The sequence below is a fragment of the Acomys minous genome (assembly GCF_964271855.1).
Source record: "Acomys minous genome assembly, chromosome: 7".
Taxonomy (NCBI): domain Eukaryota; kingdom Metazoa; phylum Chordata; class Mammalia; order Rodentia; family Muridae; genus Acomys; species Acomys minous.
The window spans coordinates 11697899-11715960 of NC_140488.1; the positions used below are offsets into that span (position 1 = coordinate 11697899).

Sequence of the window (18062 nt, forward strand, 5' to 3'; positions counted from 1 at the left end):
ATATTTATGGCGGTGTTGCACCAGTAGCAAGGCTACTCATTATTTCAGCTCTTGGGCTTCAGAGCTGCATTTTTACCATGCATCGCACCTTAGAGAACTATGAAGGATAGCCAGTAGGATTGAAGCTTCTGGATAAAGACTAACTTGATTTCTCGTGACGCAAGTATGTGGTTTCTGCAGACATAGGCTCTTATTGTCAAGACCAAGACTGAATTCTTTCTTTATATTGGTAGCCATCCATATGGAAGGGAGCAGTGAGAGAATATCCTTTTAAGATAAATGGATACTTAATGATACTGGGCTACATATTCTATTTTATTTTTCTCAGATTAAATTAAGTTGGAGTGCATGTACCTTGTTTCATAAATGTGATGAAACCTGACCTGAAAAGGATAATTGAAAAAGAATGATGAGCATATCTAAATAATTACCACATTAGGCAACTTGCACTGTTTTGGTTGTGGGTCTCTTTAATCCCTGAAGAATACTTCAAAGGGAGCTGGCCCTTGCCTGGCACTGGGGGTTTTTTTTTTTTTAGATGTGGTGAGTCTGGGACTCTTATAGGAAACATTATTATCCCATATAATGTAACCCCATTGAAAATAGACACATAAAACTATATATATATATATATATATATATATATATATATATATATATATATATATATATATTTTTTTTTTTAAAGTAAGACACATTTACCCTATTACTTTTTAAAATATTGTTTTTGTTATTTGACTCATGTCATTCTCCTTTCCCTTTCCCTCTGAATTACTCACATATCTTGTCTATTCTAGGCACATGTATCTCCCTACTAGTGCTTTTCTCCTTGTCACCATCACGTCCCCATTTCAGCTTCATAACTTTTTGCTTTATTTGTAACCATCTGTATGTGGAGTTATGTACTAGAATATGAGTAATTCATCCACGGGTATGTTACTGAAGACAGTGATTTTGTGTTCTTCTATAACCTTTTACTCTATGAGTGGTCTTCTGGCCCATGAAACCCTCCCAAGTTTATGACTGAATCTTTATGGGGTTAGTCTTATACATTCAGTATATAGGCAGCCACTAGTACTGTGAGTTCATGACTATAATGTTCATACCATGCTCATAAAAATAGCATCTAATGGTCTTCATCGTACTCCTCTTTCACTATGTTGCCAGACACTTGGAATGAGTAAACGATGTTCATATCCCATTTAGGGATCAATAGTCCCTTGTTCTTAGCACTTTGAGAATCCAGGAATCTCTGAGTTTATTATGGTAATACTGGCTGTATGAAAAGTTTGAAAGCATTTCTTCCTTTTCTATATCACAAAGTAAAATGAGTAGTATTGATTTTAGTTCTTTGAAGGTCTGGTATAATTCTGTAGTGAGTCTGTCTGGCACTGGGCAATTTTCTGTTGGGGCACATTTCTTTTCTTACTCTATCAAACTCATAGTGTCTTGGTTATATTTCCATTGCTATGATAAAACACCATGACCAAAAACAGACTGGGGAATAAATCATTTATTTCAGTTAACAGTGGTAGTCATTATGAAGGAAATTAAGGTGTTTATTCATGGTAGCACATTAGAGTTGTCCCTAGAGGGAAGGGCTTGGGAGAGACATCCCTGAGAGCATGAGCACAGGAGAGCTGACACCATCCCTTCCATCCTGTGGCAAGCAAGAGAGTAATGAAAGATACAGGACTGAACAGAGTACACTAAGGTGAAATATCTACATTTAGTATGTTATACATATTCTAATCAAATGGGTGCAATTCAGATGGGTTCTTTAGCAAGAGTAATAATTTATAAACTAAAATATATTGTCAGATATATCTCATTCACGGTCTAGATGCAGGTTCAATAAACTATTGGATTCTTAGAATTAGTCTAAGGATAGTTTCTAAGTAATAGTTCATGTTATTATGTTTGTGTTAGGAAAAAAACATAATGGCCATTAATGCTCTTCCTGAAAATTTTGGAAAGGCTTGTGATATTGACTTTCCGTGGTAGTGATGATGTACCTAAGGTCCATCCACTTGAGGTTCCAATTCTTACAGGACCTGTTGGTTTCTTATGACTTAGACATTTAAAAATTATTTAGTTTTAAGCTGGACCTTCTTGTTGCACATTACTTTATGAGATCATCTTACCAGCCCTAATTTAAGGAAGTCCTAACACATGATCTCTTTTATAAAGATACTGCTACTGAAGCTTTCCACATGCCCTGCATACTTTATCATACCCAGGAGAAAAAATAAGTTTGCACTTCATATAATTCAGGCTAAGAATCTTGAAAATATCAAGTACATTGAAGTTCTCCAGGCATTTCTCATCAAACATTTCCTGTCACTTACCCTTATACAATGGGAACAATAGTGAAATAAGACAAGCTTTTCCAACATTCTCAGGAAGACCATCCAGGCACTCCAGAGGCAGAGGCAGATGTATCTCTGTGAGCTTAAGGTCAGCCTGGTCTATATAGAGAGTTCCACGACAGCCATGGCTGCAAAGAATTACTCTGCCACACAAAAATATTTTGATTTATTCACTCTTTGCCTCATAGAAGGTGGTATAGGTTAAAGAATGCAAAGAAAAGGAAAAATGAGTTCCTTTAAAATCACCCAGTAATATATGCAAAAGAAAATGTGTATAAATGCAAACATAAATACAATATAGTTGGTCTTCACCTAGTTAAATTCATAAATTCATTGCTCATGTGTCATGTGATAATGAGATGAGTGATTCCATTTAATAAGGAATCTATCACAAATACAGGACACCATTTAACATGCTGTGTGCCCTGCAATACTCAGATTGGTATGAGTCACTTTGTATTACTTGTTACTACATCCTCTCTGAGTAGAGTAAGGTTCACTAAACATCACTTTGTTTTGCTAGCCATATGTATTTCATGTATGAACATGGTGATGTATATACACATATTTTAGATATATTTTTCAATTTATTGCTTCATTGTAACTAACTTTTTAACAGATAACCTCAAGATAATTCTTTTTGATTCTTATATGTTACAGGAGGAAAAAAATTAACTGTGATGAGAAAATCTAACCTACATAAGTAAAATACAGTCCGTCTTATTGTCTTGGTAGAAAAGACCATTTTTGAAGCAAAAGACACAAGAGTATGTGCTTTTGGAGGGATTTATGATAAAGAATTGTGAATATTCAATCTGTATGGCATACAAAGTAGGCCAGGATTGGATTATCATGTATAATTGTTACTTTGACAAAAGTTATCTTTTGTCAAACAAAGAGGGTCAAACCCAACAAAGAGGGTTGTAGAAGCTACCTTTTATTTCCATATTAAATAAATGGTGTACCCTGCTTTACTTAATTTGTTGTCCATCATGTGAAATATAAGTGATGATGCCATATTGGGTAGAGGAAGGCTCACTATGTTTATCATTTAGAACTTCATTGTGTTATAGGAGCCTTTACCCTTGATAGGTCTTGATGGTTTTAATTTGGATATGTATTTAAAGGACCACATTTTTGAAAGGTGAATATTTAAGTGTTTAACTTACAGACACATACAGAATTATAAATATGCAGATGCACAAAACTTTATTTGTTCTTGGTCTTATAGATTACAGTTAGTTTATTTTTAAATTTTTAATTTAATTATAACATTTATCCCTTCTATTTTCTCCCTCCGAACTCCTTTACAAATTCCCCTTCTGCTGTCTTTCAAATATATGACCTCACTAGGGGAAGGGGGGAGGTGGAATTGGGAGGTGATGAGGGAGGCAGCTACAGTTGGGATGTGAAGAATTCAAACTGCAGAACAAGCAGGTAACTTATATTACTAATCCCACTACATGGGAATACCTCTGAAACTGGATGAAATATGAATAGACATCTATCTGAGACTGGCTGAAACATGAATTTCTATGCATAGACAGTGCTTCTTGTTGATTACTGAATCACTGTGATTTATTATTAGATGCCATTCTTGGTATGGCATGAATAAAGTTTTACAGATATCTTTCTTCTGTTCATACAAAGAGCAGAGAACCAGCCTTAAATGTTCTGTGCATCATGCACACCTCATACATTTATAATTTTAGGATTGTATAATGCTTGTGAGAAATTGTATGTTTTCAGAAGAAAAGAACTGGATGCTGATGTTGGATCAGACCTGACAGGGTTCATTCCTCTAAGTATGTTAGGCACTTTGACATCCTGCATCCTTCATATTCCAGCACCAAGTGCTTAAGTTGCTGTTCCTCATCAAAACAGGACAGCTTCCAATTCAAATTGGTCCAGCATTTTAGACTGTCACACAAAGGGCTTCAAAGCCTGAAATTTCTCAACATTTAGAAACTGGACCACACATGCTTTTCCTAGATTTTTAGCCATTTTCCCTAATTTTATTTGTGCCCCTATAAAGGTATTATTCATCCCAACTCAACCAGAAGAATCCCTAAGAGAACAACACCCTATCTCTCTCAAGAGGGGTTGGGTAGGATTTTTATTTTTTTCTTGGGCTATAGATGATTATTTTCACTGGGAATTGGTCATAAGTGATTATTCAGAATGAAAATAAGGCTGGACTCAGGAATGTCTATGTCTTTTCCTATATCTTTCTTTCTTAGATTTGGAGATAGGAGTTGAAAAGAAAGAAAGGGAAATGAAGAAATATATAGAGATGGTGAGACAAAAAATAAATTATTGAATCTACTCCTCAACTTAAGGCCTTAATTGTTACTCGCAAATAAGGTTACTTTTAATTCTCTGGTACATAATTTTGTGTATTGATGTAAAATAAATTTAACTTTGATACATTGGTATACTTTATTTTTCTCTCAAAAATATGCACCCTAGGTTTATCATATAGATATGATTCTATAGGTAAGGTAAAATAATTAGATACAGTCTTCAAAAACATTCAGATTAGGGCATTTAAAGATGTTTTTATCGTTTTAAATATTCTTTGACAATAAGACAGGTTAACTCCTAGCAACACCCAGCCTACCTCAAAGAAGATGATGAGCATCCAAGAACCTCCTTATGGAGATGGCTTTACATTCAACAAAGCAGCCACTGGGCAAAATGTCCTCATTTCTACCACAGACAGAATTCTATCTAAAAATAGGCAAGCTTGGATGCAAGCAGAGTCGATGGCAAAACTCTGCCAAGACAGGGTAAGCAAGTCCTCCTTAGTTCCTGCCTCTCAAATATTTGTTAAATATATTGGACCATTAGGCTGTACTTTCTGTCTACTCAGATAATTTTATTCCTTCTCAAGTCTCTGATGGGGTTGAAGATCATGTAGTTTAGTTTTACAATTAAGCTTAGTTATTTAGTCGTTAAAATGTTTTTAGGTCTAGATAGATAGTTGATGAAGATCATATATGATAGTACTGATTTATATTCAGAATTTTAGATGCACCAAGAGAGGAAAGATGTTTTCTTCAAGGTTGCCAAATACAAATAGCCAAAACATTACGAATGTAACATTTATATAATTCCTGACTGTTTCGTGGTTCTTCTTGGTATAGGTAGTTTATTGTATATTTATGTAATAATATAAATGTATATGTAGTAAAAATTTTTAAAACACAATATTTGACTTCTTTCAATAATCGTTATTGAATCTATATATGTATGTATAAATAGATATTCCTAAATATATACTGATGAGTCTGTTTAGTGTCACTTTTTTGTGAGTCTTCAGGGACAACTATTTGGCACTAGACAACCAGTTGTTGTGCTCTTCCATTAGTTGAAATTGGATAGAAATTTCCTCCTCCCATCTTTTCCCCAATTAATTACCTATAGTTCTTTGGTATGTTTGGGGCATCATGTGGTTTTCCTTGTCTGATCTTAATTGTTAATTTATGTCATCTTAGTTTTTACAATCATCTATGCAAACAACTGCTTAAAATTTTTAGATGGAAATATGTGCCAAATAGTATTGTAGATATATTTTATAGTAAGTATACATAAATACATATCATGTTCTACGGTGGATTGATAAATTCTGAGTGATAGTTTTAAACAGTCTTTCACATTTTTGGTTTTATTTTTAACCTTAAGTTAATCTAGATTCATTCTTACAAAGTTTTTAATATTTATAACTGGTATATAATTTCATTGAAAATAAATGTGAGTTTCACCTCTAGGTGGAAGAAAGCTTACCATATGGCTCATTGTGACCTCATGCATATGAAAATATTGTTCCTAAACTTAAAGATTTTTGTGCTTCCAGGATAGTAGATGGGCATCAGATGCTTCTAGGGAATATTAAATATTAACCTTTTACAAGACATTTTACTACTATGTAGTTCACAAACACTGAGCTTAAAGAATATGTGAATGGAGGCTATTAACATATTTAATAATAAAAATAAACCTAAGTAATTTTTGAATGCAGATCTTTCCCACCATCGTGTTAATCATAAAATAGGATGTAGGCTAGGGAATAAGATGTGTAAGGTAAAAGTCTGTGGTTTTTATTATCCTTAGTGTTTTACAAATAGTATGTGTTTCATGCATTGCTGTGGTGGTAACTTGTACAAGTTTTTATAGACATAACAACACAGGAATGTTTCCTAATTCCAATATGCATTGTAGTTTCCTTCACCACAAACAGCCTCCAGATGGAATCAGTAGAGAATCTTTCTTTGTAATTCCTACCAATTTAGAGGAGAAATAATGAAATGTAATGAGTCTGTCATATTTTTGTAGACTTTTCTGTTGATAGAGGAAACTGTTTTCAGAAATGTTGAATGTTAAAGGATATTATATGAAAAGTATTCATGTTAAAATAAAACTGGTAGGTATTCTATAAGATTTATGGCTAAAGGAGGTTAAGTATGCAAGAGTCCTGCAATTACGATTTCTAATGAAGAGTGAAATTGTGAAAGATACTGGCTTTTTATATCTTGCGCATTGATTTACACAGATTGGTAACTATCATGTAAAATATGTGTGAAAGATGCTTTACTGTGTTGATAAAGGCGCATCACATTCCTCATTTTTTTTGTGGCTTCAGAATGTCATGTTGCTGTAAGTACAGTTATATCTGACATGCTTCCTGAACTTATTGAAGCTTTGTGGCTTCATAAACTATGTTCTGTAAGGACGTCATTTTAACTTTTAGGAACACATTTAGATGTGGTAATATAATTTCATTTTTAATATGATCAACCAAAATTAATATAGTCTTGTATATTTGGTTTTTACCAAACTTAAAGATAAGCAGAAGGACATGACATCTTGCAGGAGAAGATGCTGCATAAGGTTCTTGTGTGGTTCTTGTGCTTTGATGATGATGGTGGCTTGAATTAAATGGGAGCAGTTACAGTTCTACATGTATGGTAAATTTCAACATGTATCTCATTAGCCTTTGGATGGTCATGCTTTTGTTCATTATAGATGCTCTTGTGTGGTCTTCCATAAGATTACCTGTTCCTTAAATTATTACAGAAGATATAATGTTAGCATTTGTAGTCTTGCTTTTTTATTTTAATGTTTTGAATTAAAATATAATTACAGTATTATTTCTTTTCTTTACCACCCACCAATCACTTATATAACCCTCCTCTCATTTTTAAATTTTTTTATCCTTAGCTGTTGTTTTATACGCACGCATGCGCGCGCGCACACACACACACACACACACACACACACAAATATGTAAGTTCAACCTATTCAGTCTGATTAGTGTTACACACACACACACACACACACACACACACACACACACAATTTCATGGCTGACTACTTGGTTCTGAATAACTAATTTGCAACCTCAGCCCTGAGCAAAGCTGCTTTTTACACTCAACATTGCTTAGCTGCCTGTTGTAGTTTAGTATTTTTCCTTACATTTTTTGTCTAGGGGTAAAAGGCTCAAGAAGCCCAGTGATTTTGATCACTTCTGGGTAGTGGAGGTGTGATGATCCTAAATATGGGCAGCACCTTTCGATGGCAGCCTAGATAAATAGAAGAAATATTTTTTAAGTTTTAAAATTATTATATAATTACATCTTGTTCTTTCCTACAAACCTTTCCATACACCCATTCTTGTTTTTTCCAAATTTATAGTTTTTATTAATAGTTGTTACAAACATGTTTGAGTATGTCTATATGTATATTTTTTTCTGTTTATATGTTTGCCTTCACATAGCTGATAAGTTCAACTATGATATTGCTGCTGCTGTTGCATTGTTTCACTGGTCTTAGGACCCAGCCTTGTGCTTTAACAGCTAAAGACAATTGTCGTTCTTACAATTTTCTGGGCCTGTATCACACTAGGAATGTTAAGGCTTCTAGCCTCATGAACTCAACAACTACTGGACTCTCATCCTCGCCAGTGTGACAACCACTGTGGGACTTCCCCTACCGTATCATGTAAGTCACTAATATTAATTCTTATTAATACTCTGTTGGTTCTGTTTCTCTAGAGAACCTGACTGTACCTGTACCTGTTGTACATGTAGTTTCTATGACATTATCATTAATTTTCAAATAATGTTCAGTGTTTTAGCTTATGATAACTTTCATGATGATTCTTTTTTGTTCCTGTTATCTTTTTTTTAGTATTTTATTTTCAGTTTTAGTTAACATACAGTGTGTTATACGTTATTATACCATTTTCAAATATTAATGTTAAATTCATTATCTGCAATTAGGAGAGAACATGTTGTATTTTTCATTCTTTACCTCAATCTATGTTTGGAACCCACCTAATCTTCCTAAAAATGGTATAATCTCATTTTCATTAGTAGCTGAATAACAATCCATCACATGTATGTGCTATTTTCATTTCGTATATTTAGTTTACTTTATTCTTTGTAAATATATCTTTGATTAGAATAAAGAGGAAAAGACAGTTCCAAAGCTGGAAAAGCTGAAAATTCAATAAATATTCTTCCAAAAAGTAGACACATAAGAAATGACTATGAAGAAAGGTTGTAGTGGTTATTCTGTAAAATTTACTAGTGAATCTGGTTATTCTGCCAAGAAGTGAATTTGTTACAAATAACAATATTTATAAGCATCATTTTACAGGTGTATTTTTGATAAGAGGAAAAGGTGAAGATTGAGAATGGTATTTCATACCAATATGAAATTCCTCATGAATAGTATTCTGAGTAGATGTTATTGAAGTACAATAAATATAGTGGTATCTTTAGGTAGAGGGAGGTTTACCATATTCCTTACTTGCTGTCTCCTTATAAACATGACGATTGTATATCCAGATTAATGCTTTCAGTGTTCTTAAGATCCTGAGTGAGTGTTTAATGCATCTAGGAAGTGTTTACTTTAGATTAATTGTGTTTGACAATTATTCAAGTCACAATAAAGTTAGAGAATAACAATATGGGGTAGATTATGTTAAAAAAGCACACTATGCCATACATAGGACAAAAGACCCTGAATTTTGGGATTCTTTTGCCTTAGGAAAAAAGTGTCCTTTCTTTTTGTTCTTTTATTTTTTTCATCCTTCAACAATCTTCCAAGAGTAGGCACAAGAATCAGAGACCCATCATTCACACAGTCATTAGTCCCAAAAAATAAGCTGGAAACTATTACACCTGTTGCTAGCTCCTGTAGGCCCTGTGCTTGCTGCTTCAGTTTCTGTGAGCTCATAAGTGCCTTACTTAGTTGATTCTGAGTTTCTGTGGTATACTCCATCCCCTCTGGCTATTACATTCTTTCTGTCTCCTTTTCCATGGGATGCTCTGAGTTCTGAAGAGAGCTGTGTATTTCTAGGTCTCTCACTCTACATAGTATATAGCTATGGGTCTGTGTATTTGTTCCCATCTTTTGTAGGAGGATAAGGCACTGATCTTTGAGTATAGCAGAATGTCAACTGGAGTCATTTTATTGTTACTTTTCGTTTTTTAGACCAGTAATATTTTCTTTACCCCCTAGTTCCCTGGTACTTAGTCACACAAACAAGTCAGATGTTGGTTGGCTATTCCCACAAGTTCTGTGCCACCATTGTCCTAGTATATCTTGCAGGCAGAACATATTCTAGGTCGAAGATTTTGTGCCTAGGTTGGTGCTTACATTTCTGTTTTGGTGGCTTACAGAATACATTCCCATACCAAAGACACTAAGGGTAAAGGTTCCATGAAGGCCCCACCTCAAGTTCTTTATGTTCAATAAGTTGTAGAGGTGCTGTTCTATGCTATGGGGCCCTGTAGTCTGTTTGTAGAGAGCAACAACAGCCTGGGATGTTTGGGGATTTTCATGGAACCCCCTTGGCTAACAACTAAATTAAAAGCGTCCCAGTTCTGGGACTGGAAGACTTACTTGGCAACAAGAGATGGCCAGTTAGGACCCCATTAACCCCATTATTAGACCTCATTAGGATCGCCTTTATTTATTTCAGGAAATTTCTACTACACTAGGTTTCCATACCATTGCTCAAGTGCTTATCAGTTCTTTCCATCTCACCTCCTCCCAGAATTTCCTCATTGAACATTTCTGCCCTCCACTTTTCCCCTCCTGATCCTCCTACTCACATCCCAACCTACCTTCTGTCCACCAGTAAAATCTATTCTATTTCCCCCTCCTAGGGAGATCCATGTGTCATTCCCTAGTCTCTTCCTTTATATATAAACTATCATGGTAAACAGAGTCTAGCTTGGTTATCATTTGCATAAAGGCTAATAATATTCATTTATACCATATTTTTCTTTCTGGGTCTGAGTTACCCCACTTAGGATGACTTTTTTTTTCCAGTTCCATTCATTTGCCTACAAATTTTATGATGTCATTTTTTAAGCAGCTGAGTAATAAAACTCATTTTGTGTAAATATACCACAATTTCTTCTTTATCTATTCATTTCTTGAAGGACATCTTGATAGCCAAATTTCGCCTATCACGACTAGAATAGCAATGAATATGATTAAGCAAGTGTCCTTGTGAGATGGTAGATTATCTTTTAGGTATATGTCCAGGAGTTATATAACTGGGTCTTGAGATATCACTATTCCCAATTTTCTGAAAAACAAACAGGTTGATTTTCACAGTGGTTGCACAAATTTGCACTCCACCACCAATGGAGGATTGTTTTTCTTTCTCTACATCTTCACCAGCATGTTCTGTCACTTGTGTTACTGATCTTAGCCATTCTGACAGGTGTTGTAAGGTGGAATCTCAAAATACTTTTGATGTGTTTTTCACTTATGGGCAAAGATATTGAACATTTCTTTAAGTGTGTCAAGGCCATTTGAGTTTCCTTTATCATGAACTTTCTTTAGATCTGTACCTCATTTTTAATTGGATTATTTGTTTTTATATTTAGCTTCTTTATTTATATATTTTGCATGTTAGTCCTTTATCAGATGTGGACTTGTTAAAAATATTTTTTTCCATTCTCTAGGCTACCACTGGCCTGAAGAGATGGCTCAATGGTTAAGAATTTGACATTTCTTTTTTTTATTGTACTTTATTATGGTTTTTTCTAGAATGCGGTTTTACTTCAAGCCTTGGGAAAAAAAATTCAGTAGTCTATATTGGTCTGTTAATGTTAATGTTAAATTTTTAATTTAAATTTAAATTTAAATTAATTTTAATTTAATTTAATTTTAATTTTAATTTTTAATTTAAATTTATTTTTAAAAATGCATTCACTGTAATCTCAATCATAGCCTCCTCCCTCATTTCCTTCTAGTCCCACTCTGCTTCCCTCTTCTCACTCCCTCAACCCCTCCCCAAGTCCTCAGAGAAAGGGGTATCCTGGCAGTGGGAAAACAATGCAAATGACATAATCATATTTCTAATTCCAGAAGAGAAAATGTGATCAAACTTTTATTCTTGGTATTGACAAACATTCTTCTGAAGATTGGGCAGGTGAAAAGTCCTCCTGTCAGAAACAGGAATAGTTAAGGAATGTAGATTGATTTTCTCTAGAAGTTAAAATTAAATCACATCAAGGTTGAAAAATCTTATTTTATAAATAATGACATGGATTCTGAAGTCTATGATAAAAAATGAGATTTCTGCTATTTAACATTGGCATTCCATCTGTCTTGGAGTACTTCATGTGAAATATATGTGAGTGCTACTTCTCTAGATGAAGAACAGCACACCACATTCCTATGTAGTGTAACTTCTTGCATTTAAAGATGTAATTCTTGGAGTTATGCTTTGAGTGCTTCTAATATATATGCATGCTTGATCAAGATATTTTACTTTATTCTTTTCATAATTAGTGGACTTAAAGGAAATAAAATGTGCATAAGTGTAGCCATGCTGTCTTGGTTTTTCATATTGCTTGTGTTCTTCCATTGAGACGTCTCCATCTGGTATTTCTCTTTCGGATAAATAGAATATTTTTAAATTCTCTTCATTAACTGGGCATTTGGATTGTATTTAGTGTTCTCTCAGTTAAGCTTATTTTGTTTCAGCTAGAGACCGTGTGAAATTTAGTCATAAAGATACTTTTTACTGATTCTTAGGTGAGATGGCTGAGGCAGTCGGGTAGCTTAGTGCCAAGCTCCATGAGCTAAGTCATGCTTTGTCAATATCAGCCTCTGATCTCAGGAAGAATTGGTTCATGGACTCCAATAGCTGGGCAGGTAGTTTCATGTGGCATTTCACTTTAAGAAACAAGGTCAATAGAGTGTGTCAGTGGTACAGTGTCAGCTGCTTGGCATGTAGTTTCTCATGCCTCTAACCTCAGCATCATCCACATGAGCAGTGAGCACCAGATGTCTCTCTTCCTGGTGATCCCTAAATTCAGGGTTCATGGTTAGCATAGTACTATGAGCACCATGATATTCGGGTTTTATGTTCCAAAGTCTAGAGTGAGAATCTGTGTAGATGCCCAGTAGCAAGTAGTGAGATTTAATGCAGTCTCTGACTTCAGGAGCCTTGGTGTGCATGAGTACTGAGGCACTAATGGGCAAGGTGAAGTTTATGCTCCCTCTGAGCTCAAAACTGCTTTCAAAATCATGAGCAGGTACTGGAGTACTCAGGGTAGGCATCTTTTTATATGACATCTAAACTGAGTACCATTGGCATTTTTGCATATCATGTAACTTCAGAATCTACCATCTGTTTGAGTAGTAGACCAAGCTTATCTGTCTGTCTGTCATTTTGATCATATCTATCTTTCCCCAAGCCCATTCTTATATTGATGTCGTGTGTGTGTGTGTGTGTGTGTGTGTGTGTGTGTGTGTGTGTGTTTGCAGGTGGCTGTGTCCAAATAATTTTGACCATATCTACTACTTGAGCATAGCCAAGTAACTGATCAAGGGGCTTGTCCTTGAAAAACACTAACTCTCCCTCAACAGCCATCAATAGCCTGCTCCTCCTGAACTATGTAGGGGTGGACTTCTGAGCTATTTCCCATCAGTCTTTTGCAAGTATTGTACAAGGAACTGTTAAGTGTTGAAAGTGTGTTGGTAAAACAGTCTTATTATATACAAGAGACAGTATTTCACAGCTGTCTTCTGGCCCTCTTGCTCTTAAAATATTTCCTCTTTCTCACACAATGTTACCAAAGGCTTAGATACCAAGTTTTTATTTCTAGGTGTCCCTTTTGTGATTGGGTACTCCACAGTTACTTATTACTTATACTTTGACAAGTTATCTGCTACCAGAACTTTTTCATGAGAGCTGAGAGGTGCACTAATCATTGAGTATAAGATATGTATATTTAATGTGAAAAAATAAAATGAAATCAATCTTACCTGGTTTTGACAAAAAGTCAGAGTAACAGCAGATTATTTAGATTAATTTTTACAATAGAAATACAGGATAAAAGATGCAGGCCAGTTGTCTCAAGATGATGTATAAATAAGATCAGATTTCAGACTTTGTAGATTGTACTGGTATAAATGTTTCTGTAGAGAGAAGTCACCTGCTTGTTGAGGTAACTTTACTGATACTGGTATAGCTGTAGTCAAATTGATCAAGATATAAAAAGTGATGCCAGTACTGTTTAGATGGTACATGCAACAAGACAAATCATTATATTTACATATACTTTGTAAGAATTCTTAAATGAGATAAGTAGAATATTTAGGACATTAAGGATTTAATACAGACATGTATGGTAAGAATCCTATTGTCTTGGTTGTGGCAATTGTTCCATTTAACAAAGGGTAAGTAATAATTGCCATCTTAAGAAAAAACGCTTAGAGAAAGAAAGTGGAGTGGTTAACTCTTAGGATCTTTATAACTTGCAGGTATTATAATAAATTGTTGCTAGTGAGATTAAGTACATTTAACCAATATCACTTTAGAGTCAAGAAAAACACATTCTTCACCTTTATCTGTCTCTGGGATGATGATGATTACACCTCTCTAGGTAATGTTGAGATCCTAACTTTTCCATAGGTTAGTGTTTTGTGTCCGGTGATAGAGACAATCTGTGATTTGGGTTTTCATTTGTTCACAGTATAAGAGTATAATGAACAGTGGAAACAAAATATAAGAGATAGTAACAATGTAATGAAATGTAAAGTCATGTGAGTGGATTGTAAACATGTACTTCAGCGAGATAATGGAAGGTAAAGAACAGTGTAATTGCTCTTACCTAGGAATTAAGAAGAAAGAAATTTGATGCGTATGTATGGTGATACACCAAAAGAATTTGTAAAAGCTGTTGTTTAATGCTTGGAGACAGAATGTCCTCTCTTAATAATCTGTGTGCTCTGCAGTACTGAGAGAGGTAGCAGCTTATTTGTACTATAAGTAACTGCAACATCTCTCGGTATTGTAAGGTTCAACAAATGCAAGAGTGGTAACAATATGGACATGGTCTTCACACAAGTGATGAGTTTCTTGATTTCAAAACACTTTGCAGTCACTTTAAAACAAATAACATTCCCATGATAGACTTGGTGCAGCATTCATAATTTTAATTCCAATGTGTTAGAATAATATGAAACATCTTAAAAGGAACATTAATATGAAAAAGAAAAATAGTAATAAACTTACAGTCTTGTTAATGAATACTATTTTCAAAGTTAAAAGGGAATATGAGGTGGTATCCTATGAGAGGAATGTGTTATGAAAGACAATAAATAGTTCTTGTCTAAGACTTAGGAAATAAGATTAAAGTGTGTTTTAGTTGAATTTTGTTATGATAAAATATCCTGACAAAAAGAAATTTAGCAGGCAAAGTATTTGTCTTAGCTCATGATTCTAGGTTCTAGTTCAGCGTAGTGGAGACTTTAAGGCATGAACTCAAGCAATTTGTCACATCACGTCCACTGTCGAGAATATAGAATAAATATATACTTGATTGCTTAATAGTCAGGTTATTTATTCTTTTTAAAAATGACTTCATTTGCTTTTATTTTATGAATATGTGTGTTTATGTATATATTTGTATGTACCACATGCATGATGGTGCCTTCAGAGGCCAGAAAAGATGGTGAATCCCCTAAATCTTTAAGCTACAGGCAATAGTGAGCTGTCAGGTATAGGTGCTAGGAACTAAACCTGGGTCTTCTTCAAGAAAAGCAGGTGCTCTTGTCCATTAAGCTCTTTCTCCAGCCCGACTAATGGTGCCACCCATGTTCAGGGTAGATCTTCCTACCTCAATTGACAATTGAGACAATCCCACACAGGCTTTCCTGTAGTCCAACCCAATGTAGAAATTCCCTCATTGAAGCTCTTTTCTTCTGTAATTCTGTGTTATGTCAAGGTGACAGTAAGAACTAACCAAATTATAGTGCAAGTCTTCCTTCCTGATACTGAAATAAGTACTAAAGATGTTATGGAAACTGAGGATCCAGCAGAACACAAGTATATATCTTGTAGAAAATAATCTATTCAGAATGGCATGCTTCACATGAACTACAAGTGTAAGATGTCATGCTGGATAGATTAGGCTCTACATAGTCTTCATTTATTGTTGCATTGGATGGTCAGGATGGACCAGCACAATGGGCAAATAGGAAGCAGGTATGCAAGGTTGAAGGATACTATAACTCTCACTTCTGAAGATAGTCTTCCAGTTGTAGTTTTCATTCTAGCACTTTCTGTAGAGATTGGCTAGTAGTTAAATAATGCTTAAATTTGTTTTTTATCGTGGATTATTTTTCTTTCTATTTTTTAGTAATGTTTTTATTAATGCTTTAAAAAATATACAGTATATTTTGGTCATATTTATAATCAGGTATGTTAAAATGAATTTTTCTTCATTGTGACTAATAGTCCATTTAAGTCAAGGTGGAAACATTGTATGCAATGCACATCCGTAGTTTAATATCATGATCTTCATTGTAAAACCATATATTTGCGGACATAGTTTAGTGAAGATATGATACCATGCATCCAGAAAAGTTGTTAGATAGCAATTCTGAATGAAATTGTTGCTGATAATATCAAATGTAAGGGATCGATCTATACTATCTCATAGTGTAAATTAAAACAATAAATTCTTCTGGACATTGATGATTATTAAATCATTACAGGTATCTTGAGTTCTTGCCTTGCTCATTTGTTAATCTTTGGTGTCACTTGACTTACATTCTCATAAGGAAATTTGGCTTATTAATTATTTACCTTGTGAATACATACTGATTGTAGAGTATAAAGAAAGAAGCAGCAAATCTGATACTTTGAAATGGAAGTGGAAAGTAGTAGAAAATATGGCTATCTTTCCTCAGAAATTATGCATTGTATCATGTTATACTGCAAGGAATTATCAAATCTGTTTTTTTTTAGAGTCAACTGAGAAAGCCCACATCTAATAATTTGTGTGCAGTATAATGCTGAGAGCCGTTGCTGTTACTTTGTACTTAGAGTAACTGCAACCTCTCTCAGTATTGTAATGTTCAACAAATGCACGGGTGGTAGCCACGTGGGAATCGTCATAGTATGCCTCCGTACAGAAGATGAATTTCCATATTCCAGAATATACTTCATCCGTCTTCATATCTGACTTCTTCAAGATGGCTTCAAGAAAAAGTTGGAGAGCCTTTAGAAGCACACTCCAAAAGAAAATATAAAGCCTGTTGAGAGGAGGCTGTGTTAATGGGAATTAGTTATTTTCTAGGACTTCTTAAGAATTTAGCACAATGTTCCAGTTTCTGGAGTGTCTGGGCTGTGCTTTACTCAACTGGGGGCTAATCACGTGAAATACAAGTGAAAGCCTCCATGTTGAGTAGAGTAAAGCTCATCAGGTTCCTCACTTGTGGCCTTGGAAAGTAAAGTTGAAGAAACTACAATCAATCTGCTTGCTCATATCTGAATAAACCATGGTCTCTCAGGAAAATTTATTTTCTCCAGCATTCACTTCAGGAACACATAGAGATATAGGAATATATAAGTAAGAGAAAAATTTATCCTTTATATAAATAAAAAAGTATTCCATGATTTTCTATAGTATTAACAATAATATAAACAACACATTACAGTGTGGGGATAGAAAATGTAAGTTAAATGACAGTTGTGGTTGTATTTACTAGAAAGTATAGATAAACTCAATAAAGGTTCAGGTTTCATACCTTTTGGTATAAATGATAAAAACTGCAATGTGATATACTAGCTAGGATATAACTAGAATAGTTCTTTTTTGTAATACTATATTATGATTGTCCTAATTATTTGAATTAAATAGAGCAAGTTAACACCTTAATATTCTGTTAAGTTTCACTAGTATTTGGATGGTGACATACATTTATATTCTCATACCATGCTTTCCATATTCTGATTCTTTTAGAATATTTTCATTATTGTTCATAGCTGACGTAGTTTGTGTAACAAGAATGAAAGGGATTAAACACATAACTTATGTAACAGGTAATTTGCAAAATTAATCAGTTTTTTTATATTTTTAATTTGTTCACTTTGCATCCCAATTATAACCCCCTCCCTCATTTCTTCCCAGTCCCACACTCCCTCCCTGCCTTAGCTATCTGGGTATAGGTTGAGAATGCTTCATTTGTCATGTAAGGTTTAAAAATGCATTTTTCATTTCCTTACAGTTAAGAATAAATATATCAGTGCTAATATGTCATGCTCAAATTGAAGTGATGAAAACTGCTTGGGATGATTAGGCTACATGAATATCTCCATATCTTAAAGCTTTCTGTAATGTCTCATTCACAGAGTTGTTAGACAATTGG

General features: G+C 34.3%; 1 long non-coding RNA gene across 1 annotated transcript in view; it reads left to right on the forward strand.

Moving 5' to 3' along the window:
- The window catches only part of LOC311602597, an 85052-nt gene extending 66990 nt beyond the window's left edge, over positions 1–18062 (forward strand). Inside the window, exon 3 of the long non-coding RNA XR_014780799.1 lies at positions 18046–18062. This is a non-coding gene — a long non-coding RNA (uncharacterized lncRNA). The remainder of the gene's footprint in view (positions 1–18045) is intronic.